The 22,218-nt window shown below is 45.2% G+C and overlaps 1 protein-coding gene across 2 annotated transcripts in view; it reads left to right on the top strand.

Annotated features, from left to right (window-relative positions):
• Positions 1-7,830: 7,830 nt before the first annotated feature.
• Positions 7,831-22,218, top strand: part of LOC141109787 (hematopoietic prostaglandin D synthase-like) — a 64,554-nt gene continuing 50,166 nt past the window's right edge. The window contains exons 1-2 of one of the 2 annotated variants that reach the window (XM_073601071.1): positions 7,851-7,967; positions 11,957-12,065. The gene's annotated coding sequence lies outside the window, so the exon portion shown is untranslated. Of the gene's footprint in view, positions 7,968-11,956; positions 12,066-22,218 lie in introns of both variants that reach the window. The other variant, XM_073601069.1, reaches the window with a different exon arrangement.

Raw genomic sequence — 22,218 nt, 5'->3', positions numbered from 1 at the left:
CCCAACAATTCTGGTGGCCTAGTCTACGTGCTGAGGTAACAACTCATACCCAATGGAGAGAGGCCCTGGACCCACCTGTCTATGGATTTCATTGTGGAGTTACCCAACTCCCAGGGCAACACAGTTATCCTTATGGTGGTTGACCGGATCTCAAAAATGTCTCATTGTATTCCACTTAAGAAGTTGCCCACTTCTAAAGGAACTGGCTTCCATTTTTTTCCAGGAGATCTTTCGCTTACATGGGCTACCCAAGGTGACTGTCTCGGACAGGGGTAGTCAGTGTCCCGGTTCTGGCGAGCCTTTTGTGCACAGTTGGGAATTCAGCTTGCTTTCTCCTCTGGGTATCACCCGCAGTCTAATGGGGCCACAGAATGAGCCAATCAGTCCTTGGAGCAATTCCTACACTGCTATATTTCTGACCATTATAACAACTGGTCAGACCTCTAACCGTGGGCGGAGGTCACAATAGTGCCTTCAATTCTGCTTCCCGATTGTCCCCATTTATGGCGAACTATGGTTTTCAACCTTCCATGTCGCCTGACTCAATTGTTCCGCAGAGTATTCCTGCATTAGGGGAGCATCTCTGTGGTCTTCGTTCCACTTGGGCACAAGTCCAGGAGGCTAATGATAGGTACAGACTCCATGCTGACCGCAGACGCCTCCCTGCACCTTCCTACCAGGTTGGGAACAGGGTCTGACTGTCATCTCGCAACCTCCGACTTTGTGTTCCCTCTCTGAAGTTCGCACCTCCTTTTATTGGGCCTTTCCGTATTCGTCGCAGGATTAACCCAGTGGCTTACGCATTAGATGTTTCCTTCTAATATGCGTATCTCAAATGTATTTCATGTCTCCTTTTTAAAACCTTTGGTCTGCAACCGCTTTACCACCTCATTGCCTCGTCCTCACCCTGTACAGGTTGAGAACCATGAGGAGTATGAAGTACAGTCCATTGTTGACTCCCATAGGTTCCGTGGGCGCATACAGTACCTGGTGCATTGGAAAGGGTATGATCCGGAAGAACGCTCTTGGGTTTCATCCTCGGACGTACACGCCCCTGATTTCCATAGACATTTTCCCCTCAAGCCTGGTGGTTCTCCGAGGGGGAGGGGTCATTGAGGAGGGGGTCCTGTCAGAGCAGGGCTCAGCTCTCTCCACAGTGACTCACCTGTTGATGATATCCTGCTCGTCAGTCCTACCTACTTAAGCCGTCCAGCCCAGATGATCTCTGTCTTTGCCTTGGTCACATCTCTAGAGATGCTCTCCTGTGTTCCTGTTAAAGACTTGCTTGGCTGACATTCCTTCTGGCTCCAGATCCTGCTTGCTGTTCTACTACGCTCATCTCTGGCTCTCTGATGTTTTGGCTTGTCTGACTATCCATTCCGGTTCCTGAACTCTGGCTATGTTTTTACTATGTTTACTCTGTTTACCTTTTTTTATTATTATTATTAAACCAGTGAGATTTAGCTGTACTTCTGTCTCAGTGGACCTGCACTCAGGACTATGTCGCCTACAGCCGCGGAAGTCCCACAATGCTGGAGAGGGCCTAGAATCATCCCTAAAAGGCGGGGTAGAGTCGAGGCCTGGTGACTCCCCCACAAAGGAAGAGGGCATAAGGGAAGAAGAGACTGTTGTGGCCTGTGGCATGGTTGGGGACTTGGTGACTGTAAGTACTTCCATGCAGGAGCCAGAAATTCCTGAAATGCCAGCCGCTGCTATCCTAGTTCAGAAGAAGCCAGTGCTGGAGGGAGGTGCGCCTTCAGGTGAGCTAGATGGGGATGGCGAGGACAGGGCCATTGATTGTGGTTCCCCCAAACTGCATGCTGAATTTGGGTCCCTAGAAAGGCTGGCGGAGTGGTCATCTCATAGTAGTGACTCATAAGAGGAGGAATGGGTGACAGGATGTTCCCAAACATTGGAAACTCAGTCTGAGGATGGAGATGTTCCAGAGGCTGTGATGGGAACTGAGAAAGCAGCAGGAACCCCCATCCACCACAAGCAGCTATTTTTAAACAGACCCTTCACCACCCAGACCAGAGTACCTGCCTATCGTCAGTGGGTTGTGAGGTCCCAAGATGCCTGTGTTCTGCCAGAAAGAGGATGACCCAAGGAACTGCCCAGGTTTTCCAGATTCCAACGGGAGGTGCAGAGGAAAGTTGCTCTGGAGTGGGGTCTGGATGTCCCTTCCCAGATCATGGACGCTGTTGAGAACTCCTGGAGAGAGTGGGATAATGACATGGTCTGGGACTTCTAGCATATCCCTAAGCCCTTGCAGGTGCCAGAGAGGGAGGGCCCGTTCTGAGGACATTTGGTGTGAATGGCGGCTGGAGAGAGCAATATACAGAGACCGGTGCTCATTGTGAAGGCAGGACAGCCTACAAAGAGCCATTTAGTCGCCATAAAGGAGGAAGGGGAAGTTAGAAAAAGACTGCCTGATCCACACTTTTACGCCTGAAGAAGACTGTTAGAGAGTACAGTTTACCATAAAGATGTGTCACATGAACTGATGGAGGGTAGCAGAGTATGCCTTTCTTCGTGACTTTGATGGATTCAGACCAGCCTGCCACCCTGTGTGCCCAATGGATGGACCTTTCCTATTGCAAGTACACTTGCGTAAGGTTTGTTTCCAAACCTAATTCTTAAAGGAGCCTGTTTGTCCGGGGAGGGGCCCCTCCTATCAGGAACTCCAAAGAGAACTTTTCACTTTAATACTGTGTGTTTCTTTCCCCATTGTTTCTGGCAGCAGGCCATAACCCCCTCCTGACAGAACAATAGAAGAAAATGTTCTAAAGTGAATATTTGTTTGATATTTCTGTCGGCAGGATGCTAACCCCCTCCTGACAGAAACTGTATAAAGTATGTAGATAGCTGTTAGTTTAGGATGCTGTTGTGTTTGTGTTTTTCAGGATCCCCTGGGATGGGACGGCTGTCCATCACCTCCGGCCGAAGTCAAGATTTCCTGTGGGCAGAATATCTTTCTCGAGGGAGAGATGCTCTGGCTTAGATGTGTATATCGTGTGTCATTTATTGTTAGCTGTATGCTAGTTTTTTTATGAGCATGAACACCCTAAATATTATAATGGCACCACATCCCGAAAAAGAGCACAACAAGAATAGGAAAATGGGACTTTAACGGTGCAAGTAATTAGAGCACAATATCAAATATAGTATAAAAAATTATTTTATTTTGATAAACAAAATAAGAATTTATGTATTTAAAAAACAAAGCACAAAAAAAGGGTGGCGATACAGTGTTGGCTAGTACATTCATATCTATGCAACAATACAGCAATGGTGGATTCCCAACATGTTTCGCCCATAAAACGGGCTTCCTCAGGGGATGCTGGTCGTGTGCAGCGTACAGAGCCTTCTATCATAAAACAGATAATTTGAGTGTATCATAAGTTATTATTAAAGTGACAGCAAAAACAAGAAAGAAACACAACACCACAAATGAAAAGTGATAATTTATATGCAACTGCGTCTTTCATGTCAGAATATCACTGCTTACCTATATCTCCTAAACAAAGAGGAGAGACCAATAACTGCCGGGATGACTGACCACTACAGAAAAACTATGCGCTAAAGTGGCCGTAGATGGTAGATAAAGACCAGCTAAAAAACACAACAAAACGATAATGACCAATGTATCATGGGAGAAATGGAAAACCCCATAAATAAAAAAAGGCAGAGAGTTTAAATAAATATTCACTTACAGCAGTAGTGTCAGTAGCTGACTAATGCCAGGGGCCATATAGGTTCATATCGTCAGAGGAATATATCTAGTAAACATAATAAAGCTAGTTTAAATAGACTGCTGTGGACTGTCAGCAGAAAGAGAAAGTGTCTTCAATGGGCAAAGAATTATAATCACTAATAGGGAGATGAAAAACCACCGATCAGCCAATATCTATAGTTACCTAGATTGACAAGATAGATATCCAAATGTCCCCTGGTTCCCGCAGCGTCTGCATGCCACTGAAGGCAGCCTTAAATACCATCCATCCGTTGTAATCACCGGATGCAGACGTAAGGACTGTGCCGCACATGCGCAGATCGCACAGGTAAGCAGTGATATTCTGACATGAAAGACACAGTTGCATATAAATGATCACTTTTCGTTTGTGGTGTTGTGTTTCTTGCTTGTTTATGCTGTCACTTTAATAATAACTTATGATACATTCAAATTATCTGTTTTCTGATAGAGGGCTCTGTACGCTGCACACGACCAGCATCCCCTGAGGAAGCCCGTTTTATGGGCGAAACATGTTGGGAATCCACCATTGCTGTACTGTTGCATACATATGAATGTACTAGCCAACACTGTATCCCCACCCTTTTTTTGTGCTTTGTTTTTTAAATATATAAATTCTTATTTTGTTTATCAAAATAAAAGATTTTTTTATACTATATTTGATATTGTGCTCTAATTACTTGCACCGTTAAAGTCCCATTTTCCTATTCTTGTTGTATAGGGACCTGTAGTTAGATTTATGTTATATGTACAGATGTAAATACTTGCCAGAAATGATATGCATATTTTTTGTACGTAATTTATTTGTACATATTCCTTGTCCAAGTTATTTCCTTTTTCCCCTTAAAACTTATCTTATGGGATGCCCTTGCTCCTGGGCCCAGGAGGGACCAGCTGTAATTTTGGTGGGGGGGGGGTGAGTGTAGCAGGCCTGGCTGGCAGCCAGGCCTGTTTGTTTTGTTTTATGTGGGCTGGGAGTGGCTCAGAGCAGCAGCTGGTGACTCACAGGCAGCATCACTGAGACCTCCCTCTTTCTTCTAGAGAAATCTAGAAGGAGAGGAGAAGAGGAGAGGTAGAGCTGCCTGGGGTGTTCTAGGTAGGGAACCCTGAACAGTCCCCAACCTGGATTGGCAGGGGGGAGGCCTCCTTAAATACCAAGGGTCAGCTGGGGGTGAGTCGTCGGAGTTGTTCAGAGCTTGAAGATGGAGTGCTAGGCTGTCGGGGCCTTTGAGGGAGCTCCCCCCTTCTGGGGGGGGGGTGACCTTGGGCCCAGGGCTAGGGTGTGGACAGAGCCCTTCAAGAAAGCGTGAAGTTTCTGGACAGGAGGCACAGGAGGAGCAGAGAGGACAGTGGGAACTAGCATTGCTGGGAAAGTTTTCAAGGAGAGGAACAACTGGTCGCAGTCAGGAGGGCTGGTGAGTGACATGCACAGTCGGAAGGACTGGGATGGGTGCAGATGCAGTGGAGTGGACTGTGGTGTCATGGGCAGTGGAGTCGGGCAGCTGCAGCCAAGAGGGCTGGCAGGGCCTGAAGAAGGCTGACTGGGAGCAGTAGTCCATCCTTAGGACAGCTAGCACTATAGACTTTCTATTTTCTTGCTACACTATAGGGACCCCCAGTCCCTGCCTGCAAAGGGCAGTTGCTGAGGCCTGGCTGAGCCAGTGTCAGGCCTAACCTTATATGTACTAGCCGATCCTGAGAGTCAAGAGTTGTGCAGGAGGAAGGAAGAGGAATAGTCTGTAAGCAAGGAAAGTGCTGGAGGAGACTGAAGTAGTGATGTGTACAGGGAGTGTACATAGTTCGTCCAAATTGATTGTTCTACAATTCACCAATTGATTGTTCTACAATTTACCAATTGATTGATCTACAATTCATCGAGCATCCCATATTTTCCTTACCCCATCTGAGTTGAATTCCCTCAATAAAACAAACAAAAACAAGCACATGGATTGTTTATTGTCTTAAGCCTCATACACACGATAGGACTTTGTACAAACTTTCCCGTGGATTTTTGTACAAAGGGCATTGGCCGTAAAATAATTAAGCATAAACACAGAACTTTTTCATCCAATTTTCACCAAATCACGTGGTTTTTCAACTCTTTACCGCCAGCCTTTGGTCAACTTCTGTATTGTTGTCTGATCTTTTGCATTGTTTCTGAGCATGCGTGTTTATACAGTAGGTGACCGCGATATTGTGTCAATCTGTTATCAGCGAGATTTGACACCTGCGAGCCCCGTCGGGAAAGGAAAAATGTGTTTTTTCCTTTCACGATGAGCGACAAGCATTGCCGACAGGTGTTTGGTATGAATCATGAGGGGGAACTCCACGCCAAATTTTAAATAAAAAACCGGCATGAGTTCCCCTTTCAAGAACATACCAGGCCCTTAGGTCTGGTATGGACTTTAAGGGGAACCCCCTACGCTGAAAAAACGGTGTGGGGGTCACCCCCAAAATCCATACCAGACCCTTATCCGAGCACGCAGCCCGGCCGGTCAGGAAAGGGGGGTGGGGACGAGCGAACGCCCCCCCCCAAACCGTACCAGACCGCATGCCCTCAACATGGGGGGTGGGCGCTTTGGGGCAGGGGGGCGCCCTGCACCCCCCACCCCAAAGCACCTTGTCCCCATGTTGATGAGGACAAGGGCCTCTTTCCGACATCCCTGGCTGTTGGTTGTTGGGTGTCTGCGGGCGGACGGCTTATTGGAATCCTTTAATAAGGGGGCCCCCAGATCTCGGCCCCCCACCCTATGTGAATGAGTACATCGTACCCCTACTCATTCACCTGGAGAAAAAAGTGTCAATAAAAAAACACCAGACAGGTTTTTAAAGTAATTTATTAGACAGCTACGGGGGTCTTCTTCCGACTTCTCCGCTCTTTCCGGCCTCTTCTCCAGATGTCCGGTTCTTCTCCCGCTCTCCGGCCTCTTCTCCAGGTCTCCGGTTCTTCTCCTGCTCTCCGGTTCTTCTTCCGGGTTTCTCCGCTATCTTCTGCTCTTTTGCTAGCGGTGGCCCGGTCATCTCCGTTGTCTTGTTCCCTCTTCTCTTCTTCCGATGTTGACATGATGCTCTCTCCCGCTGTAATGCTGTGTGCGAAGTGTGCAACGACTTATATAGGCATGGGGCGTGGTCACTGGGTGATGTCACTTGGTGACCCCACCCCTTATGATGTCACAGTCCCATCATGCCAGGGACTGTGACGTCATAAGGGGTGCAAGATGTACAGTATCCTGTCGCTGAGAACCAGCGCGATGGGATCGCGCTGGAAACATTCTCACGGGCAGGTACTGTAGTTTGTACAAAAGTCCAATGGTTTTGTGTACACACAATCGGACTTTGTTCCATTGAATTTTTGTTGCTGGAAAGTTTGTCTGTTCGCACAGCCAACAAAAGTCTGATGAAAACTGAAAAAGTTTTTCCGATGGAGCATACTCATGGTAGGATGTTGCCTTAAAACAGCTAATTTGCATGTTTGTTGTCAAAAAGTCTGATCGTGTGTATGGGCCTTTAGAGTGGGAATTAAATGCCAGGCTGTGCAGAGTGACAGGTGGGCCATATCACTTAGCAGCCCCTAAGGGGTACAGCTACACGTGGTACCAGGGAAAATCCTTCTACCCCCCTCCTCCTCATTTGTTCTATGGTTTAGTGGGTACAGTGTTGCATGACGGAGTAATTTTCATTGAAAGCAAAAGCACTGAAAGCTGAAGATTGGCCTGGGCAGGAAGGGGGTGAAAATGTCCAGTTTTGAAGTGGTTAAATGAAAGCTCCAATTTTAAAAAGATTGTTAAATTTTTTTTGAAATTTTATTTAACATGTTACTGATTATAAAATATTTGAATGATTGGGTTTCAATCATTCAGCCATTAGGGATCAATCACTGAAGATGTTTTTTGTTTTTTGAAAACATATTTATGTGTAAAGTATTTGTCAATAAAAAATTAAATAAAAAATAAACAAAATACAGCATATTGTTATAGGAAATAAATATTTTTCGGACCTCTTATTTGGGGCTCATTGTGAGCATTACATAACACACGCCTCATTGTCTCTTGTGTAAGAAGATATGCATTTTTACCTCCAGGGGGCAGTGTGAACTAATTGCAGCCATATGTGGGTGGACATCATCAAAATTCACAGAGAACCTCCAACTGCTTTGTGACAAGGACACGCAAACTGCAGCAGCTGCAACAAGTTCTCAAGACTTTGGACTGCTGAGGTAATGTTAAAATAACCGTCACATACTTTTCTGAACATAGGAAACGATTGGCTGCTTAGATTAGATAGTAAGTCTAAATGCAGTTCTTATGTTTATCCACAGATGGTAAATATTTGCTTAAAAATTATCATCAAAATGAGGCATTATAGGAAATCAAATCAAAGGTCACAGCCGTAAGCCGCATATTGGCTGATGCATTTTTCTAACAAATGCCACTGGTGTATTATTAACGCCTTATATTCACATACCTGCAGCAACCGTTTAATGATTACATTTAGGCCCAGCACATACCTTACAATCTATGTGCATTCTCCTTTAGATCTATGAACAGGAATGTAGTGCAAAGGCCTGTCTCTTTGGATACAGATTGATTGGATAGCTTAGGTAGTTCCTTATATTACATCTTTTTGGCAAAGTTGATTGTACGTGTATGGTGAGCCTTAGATATATATATATATTTTTTTTTTATATAGCCAGTATATATTTTATATTGCCTTTGTGTATGTTTGGGCCAATATTAGATTTTATAAAAGCTTTGGGTATGCAGAATAAAGGCCACGCAGGAGGTTTCCTCGTTAGCAAATATGTTATTTGCAGCCCATTGAAAGTAAACGCATCAGCCAAGAAACTAATCTCAAGCTATTAAGTGATTGAAAGTGTGTAATCAAGTGCACATGTTTAGGAAACTGTCAGCAGTTATCATTGGTGTGGTGCATTGCACCCTAAACTGCTGTACAGCGAATGTGATAAGACCATCCCTGATGCTGTTCTGTTATGATCCGTTTTAAAAACTGCAGGAAGGTTCTCTCTTTATTAACACACAATCACTAAAATCTCATGAAAGCTTTAACATAAAAATGTCATTATAAAGCCCTCTCGTAAACATCAATGAATAAATGTAGCTGCATATCTTTGTACACCATGGCCTCCTGTCCCCTGTTTTATTATTATTATCATTATTATACAGCGCTTTACAACCTAAAGTATACAATAAAATACAAGACTGTCCTGCTCATAAGAGCTTACAATCTAATAGCTTTAGTGTGGTCATTCCAGCATTACCAGCCTCTGAAAGTTGCACTGTGCTGTTTCCCTCTGTAGGGTGCCCCCTTGGCCTCCAGTACTACCCTTGGCCTCCACTATCCTTGACATGCAAGCTCCTGCCGCCCTGTACATTTTCTGGGATTCATGTGCATACCCCCCAACTTTTTGAGATGGGAACGAGGGACACCTATTAGAAAAAGGGTTGCCACATCATCCCTTTAATCCAGGACACATATTAATTGCACAGGTTCTGAGGCTGATTTAATGCAGATAAGGCACCAAGTGAGTTTGATTACCACCTTAATCAGTCAAGGAACCTGTGTAATTAATATGTGTCCTGGATTAAAGAGATGATATGGCAACCCTAATTAGCAAACTTATGTAGGCATAGGACACACTCCCTGCCACGCTCCCCTTAAAGGAGAGTTGTACAAAAAAAAATATTGGTTAAACCCAAAAGTGCTTTTTCTACCACTACTATTCCTTTATATTGGCTTTTGGAATTTACAGATGCAGCAATTTAGATATTGGATGAAAGGTTTAGCACTGGGAAACACTTTTTGATAAATAGTGCATTTTTTATACAACTATATAGACCAGACCAAAATGAGGGACAAATGGGGAGGAAAGAGGGACTTTGTTCCAAATGAGGCACAGTCCCTTGAAATCAGGGACAGTTGGGAGCTATACATGTGCAGTAAGGTCACTGTTGTTGTCCTGCAGACATGCGCTCTTGTGCTGTGTATGGCTGGTAGGTGTGCGCATTATGGGCCTACTGGCACATGTGCAGTACTGTTTAGCAAACCTGAGCATGTTACTGCACATGTGCTGAATGGGTTGGATGTCAGAGCAAAAGGCGACCAGTGGCCACACTATGCACGTGCAAGGCAAAACAGGGCTAGTGAATCTATTATGTGCAAGAGCTGACAAGGCAGTTTCAACAGATGTACTACGCATTCGACAAACCCTACTACTGAGCACAGGGTGCGCTCCTGACTGGGAGTTCAGGGAGGAAATGGAGGGACACAAGAAGGGGAAGAAACAGAGGCATCAAAAATTTCAAGCGGAGCTCCACCTAAAAGGGAAAGCTTTGCTTGTCAGCCTCTTGACACCCCCCCCCCCCCCCCCTCCGCTGCTACATTTGGCACCTTTTGGTGGGGAGCAGGTACCTGGTTTTGAGTTTGCCATGGAAGTTCAGCCCCCTTCCTCCTTCCACCGCAGACAGCCCATTCACAGAGGGCAGCGCGGTAGGGAACCAGCTGTGAAGCACAAGGCTTCACTGCTGGTTTCCCTTAGTGGAGATGGCGGCGGTAGCATCTGATAGCCAATTGAAAAATAGGCTCTGCTGAGGACACCGCTGGATTCCTGGAAAGGTAAGTGTCCTAATATAAAAAGTCAGAAGCTACAGGATTTGTCTTTTAATTTGTAATGGAGCTGGAGCTCCTCTTTAAGTATTTGGGGCACAAAAATGCATTAAGAGTTTAGTACTACTTTAAGGGCTGGTTCACTCCAGATATGTTGGGTGGAGCTGGGCAGTCTTGCCCGATGCAGTTCCAATGCATAACAAGAAAGGAGGATTGATTAATGCGCTACCCTAAAAAACATATATAAAGCTGCTACAAACCATGTGACAAAAATGTATAGAAAGAATCTAAATCAAAAGTAGCGCTAAAAACACATATGCAAATAAATACTGTGCACATGAAAACAATGTCCCAATAATGACGTGTTATAGTGAAAAAAGGAAACAGTCCATAGTGGATATAAATGATCCGTATGGTGGTTGGTTCAACTTTTCAACGGTCAGTACAGATGTCATCAAGATAAACGGAAAGATGGAATACGTTTACGGGACAAGTTGGATTCTACTGCCAGGAGCATAGAATCAATAAGGCTTTATGCCACCAAGGGCAGAGGTGTGGAACGGTGGAGGCAAGGGTAGAACCTCTGCTGGGCCTGGGTATCCCTCTGGCTGGGCCTGGATGTCCCTCTTGGTCTACTGGAACAGGCTCCGGATGGATCCCCAACCCACGAGTGTTATCTCAATTCCTCAGGACATGTGAAGAAAAGAGGGATGCTTCCACATGGTGTAATTCAGGGGTGTTTTTTATTTTGTTAAAAAAACACAATAAATGAAACATAAAACGTGATCACGGGTACAAAGCAGTGTATGGGGTAATAAAAACACCCTACGCATTTCGATCCAAAAGATCTTCAACAGGGGCATAAGATCCATAAGATCCCCTGTTGAAGATCTTTTGGATCGAAACGCGTAGGGTGTTTTTATTACCCCATACACTGCTTTGTACCCGTGATCACGTTTTATTTTTCATTTATTGTGTTTTTTTAACAAAATAAAAAACACCCCTGAATTACACCATGTGGAAGCATCCCTCTTTTCTTCACATGTCCTGAGGAATTGAGATAACACTCGTGGGTTGGGGATCCATCTGGAGCCTGTTCCAGTAGACCAAGAGGGACATCCAGGCCCAGCCAGAGGGATACCCAGGCCCAGCAGAGGCTCTACCCTTGCCTCCACCGTTCCACACCTCTGCCCTTGGTGGCATAAAGCCTTATTGATTCTATGCTCCTGGCAGTAGAATCCAACTTGTCCGGTAAGCGTATTCCATCTTTCCGTTTATCTTGATGACATCTGTACTGACCGTTGAAAAGTTGAACCAACTACCATACGGATCATTTATATCCACTATGGACTGTTTCCTTTTTTCACTATAAGACGTCATTATTGGGACATTGTTTTCATGTGCACAGTATTTATTTGCATATGTGTTTTTTGATTTCGATTAGTTCCAATGCATAGACAAGGAAAAAAGCCTTGTCTCCTATCATGGCTGTTCACACCACCTCGTTGTAGTAGTGTGCACCAGGGTGGATTTGATTTCAATCGTAATTTTTAAAGAGCAACTCTCATCTCTGTCCTGCAGCGGCTCCTCCTTTGACCCGCTGGTGACTCACTGACAGTCCCATTCACTTTAATGGGAGGGCTGGAGATGTGGAAGTGACACAACAAGGAGAGGGATGTGGCAGCAGCAGGTGAGTGGATGTCCGCTAACAGGAGCTGCCATGATGGATCTGAACTGATTTGGTGCTCTTTAAATGTAAGGAGTCAGTCTTGTTGGTAGTTAGAATCTTTAATATTTGCAAACAAAATGAAGGTTTCCTATTTAGAATAATAAGCTGTCAGGTTAGTAAAACAGCGATATCAGAACCGATTCAATCATACAGTTTGTAGTGTACATAGATTTGAAAAACAATTGGATAAAGGAATATTCCTGAACTTTGTCTTATCTCATGGTTACTGTAAAATTGCAGTGCACTGCATCAGTGCAGTGCATGTTCTCTCAGCTTGCAGAGCTTGGATTCATTGAATGAGTTTACCAAAAGTGTAAATGTTGCAGAATTTACAGCCTCATGCTACATAACTAAGCTCCATTTCATGCTGAACATACTAAATTATTAATGTATCTTGAATAGAAAACTATCTTTAGATAGATTTTTACTTCAAAAGCATTTCATTAAAATAAATTTGCTTTAAAAAAAAAAAAATCGATTTAAATTAAAAAAAAATCTGATTTTTTTTTTTTCCTAATAAAAGCATCGTTTTTTTTTTTTTTTTTTTTTTTTTTTTTTTTATCCACCCTGGTGTGCACTTAAAACAATGCCCAGTATTCTGTACTTTTGTTATTCCACAGCGTGGTGCAAGAAAATCTATATTGCGCCACACTGTAGCCAGCAGAATTAAATGAAATATCACTTTGTGACATTTCAATATAGCTCTCACAAAATGAGGTTTCAGTGCATCAGCACCCTCTCCTTACACGCTGCTGGTATGAATGAGCCTTAAGCCTAGGTTCACACTGACGTTCATTCCTGCATCTCAGCCCCGACTTGCAGGGCAATTTCAGAGATATCTGTGCGGGTTTCTGCACAGATGTCTATTGAAATCTCACCCCGAAGTCGCCAAAAGTAGTACAGAAACTACTTTTTGGAATCGGTGCAGTGCCGCAAAGTCGGCGTCACACTGATTTGGACAGTGCCATTGCCGGCAATAGCCGCTGATTTGGCATGTGATTTTGACATGTTAAATCGCATGCCAAATTGCTGCAATCATAACCAGGGCTCAATGTAATTTTGAAACTTTTAAAATCTACAGCTCTCGATAAATAACACCTGGTGATTCTATTATGAAGGATGTTGTGAAGGCATTTCCTATTATAGGGTAACAAGCATCTCCCAATTGAGCTTCAGCACTGTCACCTGTTGAATGCACTCCTGGTGGACACAACATGCTCAAACACTGATGCTGGAGCAAGAGCATGCAGACAAGTAGGTGAAAGAGGCTGGAGGAGAAAAGCCACACTGAGATGTAAAAAAAAAAAAAAAAAAGAGACAAAACCAAGGTGAAAACTGAATTTTAAGAAAAAATAGAAATTAGTTAAAACAGCAATGCTTTGATAAACTACATGTCGCATAGTTAAAATTTAGATGTGCTTTAAAAACATATTGGCTTGTTTTTGAAAAACGTTCAACCACAGGTTTTTCTAGTAATAAGGGCCGGTTCACATCTGTTTAGTGTGATTTAAAGAGGAGTTCCACCCAGGGTCGGGTAAAAAAGAAAAAATTAAAAGTCAGCAGCTACAAATACTGCAGCTGCTGACTTTTAATTTGATACTTGCTTGTCCCAGGGTCCAGCGATGTGGGGGATCGAAGCCCCGCTCATCTCCCCCTCCGTTCAGTGGCGCCGGCATTGCAACTGTGGGCACCGGGCTGTGGCTTCACAGCCTGGCACCCACTGCGCATGCGCGAACGGCGCCGCACGCCGTGATTGGCCGCTCAGTCTCCTGGGACCTGTAATGGGTCCCAGATGATTGACAGCGGCGAGGGAGCAGAGCGGAGCCCTTCCTGTGCTGAGAGGGAAGTGATGTCACCAGCCCAGGCACTGGAAGGGGCAGACTACGAGGGACCCCCTAGCAACAGGCATTTAGAGGTAAGTTTTTTTAGGATTTTTCAAGTATTTTTGTTTTTTTGGGTGGAACCCCACTTTAAGGTGTGTTTTTACAAGTATTTTAAGCATTTTACTATTGAAAATGTGTGTTTTTATGAAAGCTCAACGATGCAGCAAGCAGACTTTTTTTAATGCACTGCACCTAAAAATGCATTGGTGTAAAAGAGAACTAAATGTACACATCTGAAATGGTACTTAACCACCTCAATACAGTGCACTTACACCCCCTTCCTGCCCAAGCCAATTTTCAGCTTTCAGCGCTGTCGCTGTTTAAATGACAATTGCGCGGTCATGCTACGCTGTACCCAAAGAGGATTTTTATAATTTTTTCCCAAATAGAGATTTCTTTTGGTGGTATTTGATCACCTCTGGGGTTTTTATTCTTTTCTAAACAAATAAAAAAAGACCTAAAATTTTGAAAAAAAAAAAAAAGTTTTTCTTTTGTTTCTGTTATAAAATTTTGTAAATAAGTACGTTTTCTCCTTAACTGATGGACACTGATGAGGTGGCATTAACCACTTGACAACTGGGCACTTAAACCCCCTTCCTAACCAGACCAATTTTCAGCTTTTGGTGCTCTCACATTTTGAATGACAATTACTCAGTCATGCAACACTGTATCTTTATGAAATTTTTGTCCTTTTTTTCACACAAATAGAGCTTTCTTTTGGTGGTATTTAATCACCGCTGGGTTCTTTATTTTTTGCGCCGTAAAAGAAAAAAGACCGAAAAATCTGTAAAAAAAATACATTTTACTTCATTTCTGTTATAATATTTTGCAAATTAGTAATTTTTCTTCATATATTTTGGCCAAAATTTATACCGCTACATATCTTTGGTAAAAATAACCCAAATCGGTGGATATTATTTGGTCTTTTTGAAAGTTATAGAGTCCAAAAGCTATGGTGCGCATATCTAAAAATTGATCACACCTGAATTACTGACGGCCTATCTAATTTCTTGAGACCCTAACATGCCAGAAAAGTACAAATACCCCCCAAATGACCCCTTTTTGGAAAGAAGGCATTCCAAGGTATTTAGAAAGATGCATGGTGAGTTTTTTGAAGTTGTCATTTTTTCCCACAATTCTTTGCAAAATCAAGGTTTTTTTTTTACTTTTTTTTTTTTTCCACAAAATTGTCATATTAGCAGGGTATTTCTCACAGACCGCATATGCATACCACAAATTACACCCCAAAACACATTCTGCTATTACTCCCGAGTATGGCGATACCACATGTGTGAGACTTTTACACAGCGTGGCCACATACAGAGGCCCAACATGCAGGGGAGCACCTTCAGGCGTTCTGGAGCACCCAGGCCAATTCTGACATTTCTCTCCTACATGTAAAAATCATCATTTATTAGCTAGAAAATTACTTAGAACCCCAAAACATTATATATGTTTTTTTAGCAAAGACCCTAGAGAATACAATGGCGGTCGTTGCAACTTTTTATCTCGCACGGTATTTGCGCAGCAATTTTTTTAACGCGTTTTTTTTGGAAAAAAAAATGTTTTGTGCTTTACAAAAACCAAAACAGTAAAGTTAGCCCAATGTTTTTGCATAATGTGAAAGATGAAGTTACGCCGAGTAAATAGATACCCAACATGTCACCCTTCAAAATTGCACGCGCTTGTGGAATGGCGCCAAACTTTGCTACTCAAAAATCCCCATAGGCGACGCTTTAAAATTTTTTACTGGTTACATGTTTTGAGTTACAGAGGAGGTCTAGGGCCAAAATTATTGCTCTCGCTCTACCAATCGCAGCGATACCTCACATGTGTGGTTTGAACACCGTTTTCATATGTGGGCGGGACTTACGTATGCGTTCGCTTCTGCATGCGAGCACACAGGGACAGGGGCGCTTTAAAAAATTTTTTTTTTTTTTTTTATTGTTCATTTTACTTTATTTATTTTAGTTTGATGCTTTTTTCCAAAAAAAAAAATTTTTGACCACTTTTATTCCTATTACAAGGAATATAAACATCCTTGTAATAGGAATATGGCATGACAGGTCCTCTTTACAGTGAGATATGGGGTCAATAAGACCCCACATCTCACCTCTAGGCTGGGAAGCCTGAAATAAAAAAAAAAAAAAAAAGACCCTGGCTTCGATCGTAGCGGTGAGTCGGTAGAAGCACCGCAAGGCGGCGGGAAGGGGGGACGTCCCCTCTCGCCTCCCGTAAGAACGATCAAGCAGTGGAACAGCTGCTATGATCATTCTCATGGTGTTGGGAATCGCCGGCTGAAAAAGCTGATATCTGAATGATGCCTGTAGCTGCAACCATCATTCAGATATCTCCGCACAAAGTCAAGGACGTTGTATGACGGCCGGCGGGCGGGAAGTGGTTAAAACGCTTTTTTTTTTTTTTTTTTAACACAAAGTTGTCCATTTATACAATATTTCTACCACATAACATGTACATACCAAAAATGACACCCCGAAATAGATTCTCCTACTCCTCCTGAGTATGGCGATACCCCATGTGTGAGACTTCCACAGCCTGGCCACATACAGAGGCCGAGTACAGCTGAGCATGGCTCAGCATGGCGGGGTATTGCGGAGTATGGCAGGGTATTGCGGAGTATGGCGGGGTATGGCGGAGTATGGCGGGGTATGGCGGGGTATGGCGGGGTATGGCGGAGTATGGCGGGGTATGGCGGAGTATGGCGGGGTATGGCGGGGGGCATTGCAGAGTATTGTGGGGGCATTGCAGAGTATTGCACAGCATTGCAGAGTATTGTGGGGGTATTGCAGAGTATTGTGGGGTATTGCAGAGTATTGCACAGCATTGCAGAGTATTGTGGGGGCATTGCAGAGTATTGTGGGGGTATTGCAGAGTATTGCACAGCATTGCAGAGTATTGTGCTGGTATTGCAGAGTATTGCACAGCATTGCAGAGTATTGTGCTGGTATTGCAGAGTATTGCACAGCATTAGTAGTGAGGGATGGCTGAGCATGGATGGATGGATGTCTCTGTGCAGCGCTGTGGGCACTACACATCCAGCCCACAGCGCTGCAGACATCCATCCATCCCCCTCCCCGCTCACTGTGTACCGATCGGTACACAGGAGGGGAGGAGAGGAACCGGCGTCATCAGATGACGCCGGTCTGTTTACATGTGATCGCGCCGTCATTTGACGGCTCGATCACATGGTAAACGGCCGCGATCAGCGGCCATTCACCGGGATCCGTGATGCGCCGGGTCCCCTGGACCCGGCGGTCACGGATGTGTTCGGGTGCGCGCCCCAGGGGGCGCGCGAGAGGGGAATTCTGGGAGGACGTCATAGTACGTCCACCCAGAGTTATCCAACCGCCCTGCAGCCGTCATTCGGCTATGGGCCGGTTGGTAAGTGGTTAATGAGGTGGCACTGACGATGGGCACTAATAGGCGGTACTGATGGGCACTGGTAGGCAGCACTGATGGGCACTGATAGGCTGCATTGATGGGTACTTATGGGTGGCACTGATATGCGGCACTGATAGATGGCATTGATAGGCATCACTGATTGCACTGGCAGGTATTTGGGATGGGCACTGATTGGCCTGGTGGTCTAGGGTGGTCCGGGGTGGTGCCAATCCCTAATGGTCCTGGCGGCATCCTGGTGGTCTTGGGCGGGCATCCGGGGGCATCTCCTCTACTCGCGTCTGTCAGACGCAAGTGAGGAAAAGCCGATCAACGACTCTTCCTGTTTACATCGTGATCCGCCGTGATCGGACGTGGTAAAGAGCCTCCGTCAGAGGCTCTTTACCGAGATCGGTGTAGCGGTGTTTCTGACTGACACACCGCACCACCGATTGCCGCGATGCGTGCCCCCAGGGGTGCGCGAGAGTGGTCGTTCTGGGAGGATGTCATATGACGCCCGCCCAGAACGAGAGCTGCGCCGCCTGGCCATCATTTGACGGCCGGCAGGCGCGAGGTGGTTAAAGGCTAATTCTATCTTTCGCAGTGTAGTACCTACCCTGATTTTCTGGGTGTAGGGATGGCTGACATACATTCTCTGGGTGCAGGTTTGTGGGTATGGTGGTGGGTGATGAACAAGAAAGAACATTGGGTGCCAGTCACTGTTATGCTTTAAACAAGAGAGAAGTTTATTTCTCAAACAGGATCGGGCACAGGACACCCTTACTAAGGATCAGCAACAGGCAGGTTGGCAGACTCCTTAGACAAAAATAGGTGAGGTAAGGTAGACAGCAGTACAGGAACAAGAGCCTTTAAGCTGAACGAGCACATCTGTACTTTGTAGGACAGACTGGCTCCTCTAGTAACTGAACTTTACTCACTTCTTCATTCACGCAGATTCCCTTGGATGAGTTCTCTCTAAAAATCCTCCATAGCCCCCAGCTCATGAAGAGTCCCCTCTGGTGTTTCCTTAGAACTCCATCCCTCTAGAATCAATTCCGGATCTTTGGCAGGCTTTCCTCTGCATACACCTGGATAGGCCTCGGACAAGCCTGGCAGCCACCTGGATAGGCCTCATGCTTCAGGCCTAGCAGCCAGGAGCTGGACACACATCCACCCATGCTGAAGTCCTGGACGGGAAGACTGGCTCTGATCACCTGACTTCTTTTCATTAAATAGCTTTCACCAGCATGCTTAGTCGCAAATGTGATTGGCAGGGAAAAGTATGTTTATCCATAACTTAAGTATACTGTAGCTCATTATACTAATGTCAAAGGCAACAGTGCCACCTACTGACAAAAGGGAGAAGCCACAATTGAATAGAACTGGAACATAAATCATTTGACACTTAAACACTACAAACTAGCCAGGCTGGCTACCACCCAGCATAACTAAATTTACCTGTAGCCCTATTCTAGGGACAAGGGTGCTACATGTGATTAAGATTGGAGTGCATTAATACTTGGATTACCACATTGTGCAGGGGGAGGGATGGGGGGGAGTCGAGGAGAAGCAAGAGAGAGCACAGGAAGGCACTGCGCCACAGTGCCGGCCTGACCCCGGAATCCTCACTGGTGCAGTTAGAGCAGAGCACCCAGAAGAGCACTGGCTCCATTCCAGGGCCAGAATTAGATTTACTTGAATTTGTCCCAGGATGGTTGGACTGTACTGGAGGTATGTATGTCTGGGTTTCAGGTGGACTGAAACCTTGACACAATAGTCAAACCCGGAAAGAGGATAACCCTACACTTCCCAGCCCCCAAACTGCCCCCACCCACTCCACCATTACCTGAATTGTGGGGTGCTTCTCCTTGCAGGCTTATACTTATTTTGGAATTTGGCATGGCTCCATCATCCATTCACAGAGATCTGTAAATGTAGACACTAAAATTCCCATCTTCCACTGCGACAGAGGGACCCTTGGTTCTCATTGGTGATATCACCACACTGGTAGTCCATTGATAGTTCCTCCAGCTCCATAACTAATGTTTACCATTCTAGTAGTGATGGACTCAGGTGTGTTCGGGATAGTAATCCCAACCCACCTGAGCAATCCCGCCAGGAAGCCGACCCTGCACACCGCCAATCATAGACAGGGAGGCATTTCCCAGTCCACAGACTGGGAAATGCCTCCCTGACTATGATTGGCGGTGTTCAGGGTCGGCTTCCTGGTGCAATTGCTCTGGTGGGCTGGGACTGTGATCCCAAACCTGCCTGAGTCCATCACTACCTTGTTATAGACCTGAGGCTAAAAGAAGTCTGCACAAGGCTGTGCATTAAACCAACCATACACTGATCACAGCTGCAGCGCTTTGCAAGCTTCAAAAATGATACTACTAAAACTGATAACTACATATTTATTTATTTATTTATTTATTTTTAAAATGTGAACTTAGCTTTTAAAGCCCCCTCTGGGCAACAGCAAAAAAATATGCTTGTATTGAGGCCTCCCTGCACTGCAAGGGTTAAATACATGTTAAGTCTAGGAGTAGAGGAATACTTTGTAATACTTACCTTATTCCCCTACTTTATTCCTCCCTTCTGTTAAATCTCAGGTTTTCTGGAGAAGACTCTCGAATGTATGACTATGTAGGTGTCACGAGCCAATGCCTCCCTCTCACCTTGACTGTCAGTTAAATGCAGGTTCAGGTTCAATGTAATAAAGAGGCCCTAACTGGCTGCCTCTACCTGTGCAACATATAAGGCCCCATTCACACTTGGCTACTCTGAAAATGCAGGCAGAATCACACATTTCTGCGTGCGTTTTCAGAAATGTGGCAAAACGCGCAACACGCTTGTGGTGCCATTGAAATGCCACCTCAAATTAGGTGCGATATACAGTGTTTGTCATGCAACGAAACATGCAAAAATCGTGTCTTTGGCATGTTTGTTGCACATAGGCAGTTCGTTAAAGTGAATCATCTGCCTTATGCATGATGTGTGGAAATGTGTAAAAAAACACACAAAAAAAATGCAAGCGGGAATGCATTGCACACGCATTTCACTGATCATGGTTGCAATGGTTTGCAGGCACATTTGCAAAAAAAAAAATATTAAATGCAATAGTTTTTTTGTTTTTTTGTTTTTTTTTTGCAGGGTGGAGGTGGAGTTGGCCTTTAGTTATTAGTCCTGCTGCTGAGAGATTTAACTGTTCTCTTTAGTTTCACTTTGATTTTAGTATACAGCTAGCAAGAAGTGGTTGTAAACCCTTACCTATGCCCAGTGAAGTGACTACCCTTCAGGTCTGGTATGGACCCCCACACCAAAATAAAAAAAAATGGTGTGGGGTCCCCCCCAATATCCATACCAGACCCTTATCCGAGCATGCAGCCCGACCGGTCAAGAAACAAGCAAGCGCCCCCCCCCCCCTCCCCTTTTGAACCATACCAGGCCGCATGACCTCAACATGGTGGGGACAAGGGCCTCTTCCCCACAACCCTGGGCTAACAACCATGGGCCCACAACCCTAGGCTGTGGTTGTGGGGGCTTATCAGAATCTGGAAGCCCCCTTCAACAAGGGGGTCCCCAGATCCCCCCCCCCATGTGAATGAGTAGGGAGTACATTGTACCTACTCATTCACCAAAAAAGTGTCAAACCACAGACAGTTTTTGACAATTTCTTTATTAAAAAAAAAAAAATAATGTCCTCTAATGTAATCCATCATCGATCACGTCGCCTGCCACACCCAAAAAAAAGGGTCCGCACTCGTCAAAGCCGCACTGCCTGTTAAATTTCGAGTGCGGAGCTTTTTTTTTCGGGTTCGGTGGTGTGGCGGGCGGCTTGATCGATCTACATTGAGGGACAATATTTTTTGATTAAGGGGGGGGCAGGATCTGGGAGCCCCCTTGTTAACCACTTGCCGACCGCCTAACGTAGATATACGTCGGCAGAGTGGCACGGGCAGGCAGAATCACGTATATATACGTGATCTGCCTCCCGCGGGCGGGGGGTCCAATCGGACCCCCCCCCCGGTGCCAGCGGCGGTCGGCATCTGACTGGGAGAGTCGGGAGGCGAGGGGGAGACCATCCGATCGTGGCCCCCCCCTCGCGATCGCTCCCAGCCAATGGGAATCCTCCTCTGCCTGTGTGTAGTTTCACACAGGCAGAGGATGTGATGTCATCTCTCCTCGGTCTGGCAGTTTCCGTCCAGCGCCGAGGAGAGAAGACATGTAAGTGCACACAACACAAACACACACAGTAGAACATGCCAGGCATACTTTACACCCCCGATCCCCCCCCGATCGCCCCCCGATCCCCCCCCAATCACCCCCCCCCCCCCTGTCACAAACTGACATTAGCAGTATTTTTTTTTTTTTTTTTTTTTTTTTTCTGATTACTGCATAGTGTCAGTTTGTGACAGTTACAGTGTTAGTGCAGTGAGTGTTAGGCCCCCTTTAGGTCTAGGACACCCCCCTAACCCCCCCTAATAAAGTTTTAACCCCTTGATCACCCCCTGTCACCAGTGTCACTAAGCGATCATTTTTCTGATCGCTGTATTAGTGTCGCTGGTGACGCTAGTTAGTGAGGTAAATATTTAGGTTCGCCGTCAGCGTTTTATAGCGACAGGGACCCCCATATACTACCTAATAAATGTTTTAACCCCTTGATTGCCCCCTAGTTAACCCTTTCACCACTGATCACCGTATAACCGTTACGGGTGACGCTGGTTAGTTCGTTTATTTTTTATAGTGTCAGGGCACCCGCCGTTTATTACCGAATAAAAGTTTAGCCCCCTGATCGCCCGGCGGTGATATGCGTCGCCCCAGGCAGCGTC

This window comes from Aquarana catesbeiana, linkage group LG01 (assembly GCF_042186555.1).
Source record: "Aquarana catesbeiana isolate 2022-GZ linkage group LG01, ASM4218655v1, whole genome shotgun sequence".
Classification (NCBI taxonomy): Eukaryota; Metazoa; Chordata; class Amphibia; order Anura; family Ranidae; genus Aquarana; species Aquarana catesbeiana.
Note: the sequence above shows the minus strand (reverse complement) of the source record. Positions and strands in the feature narration are given on the sequence as shown.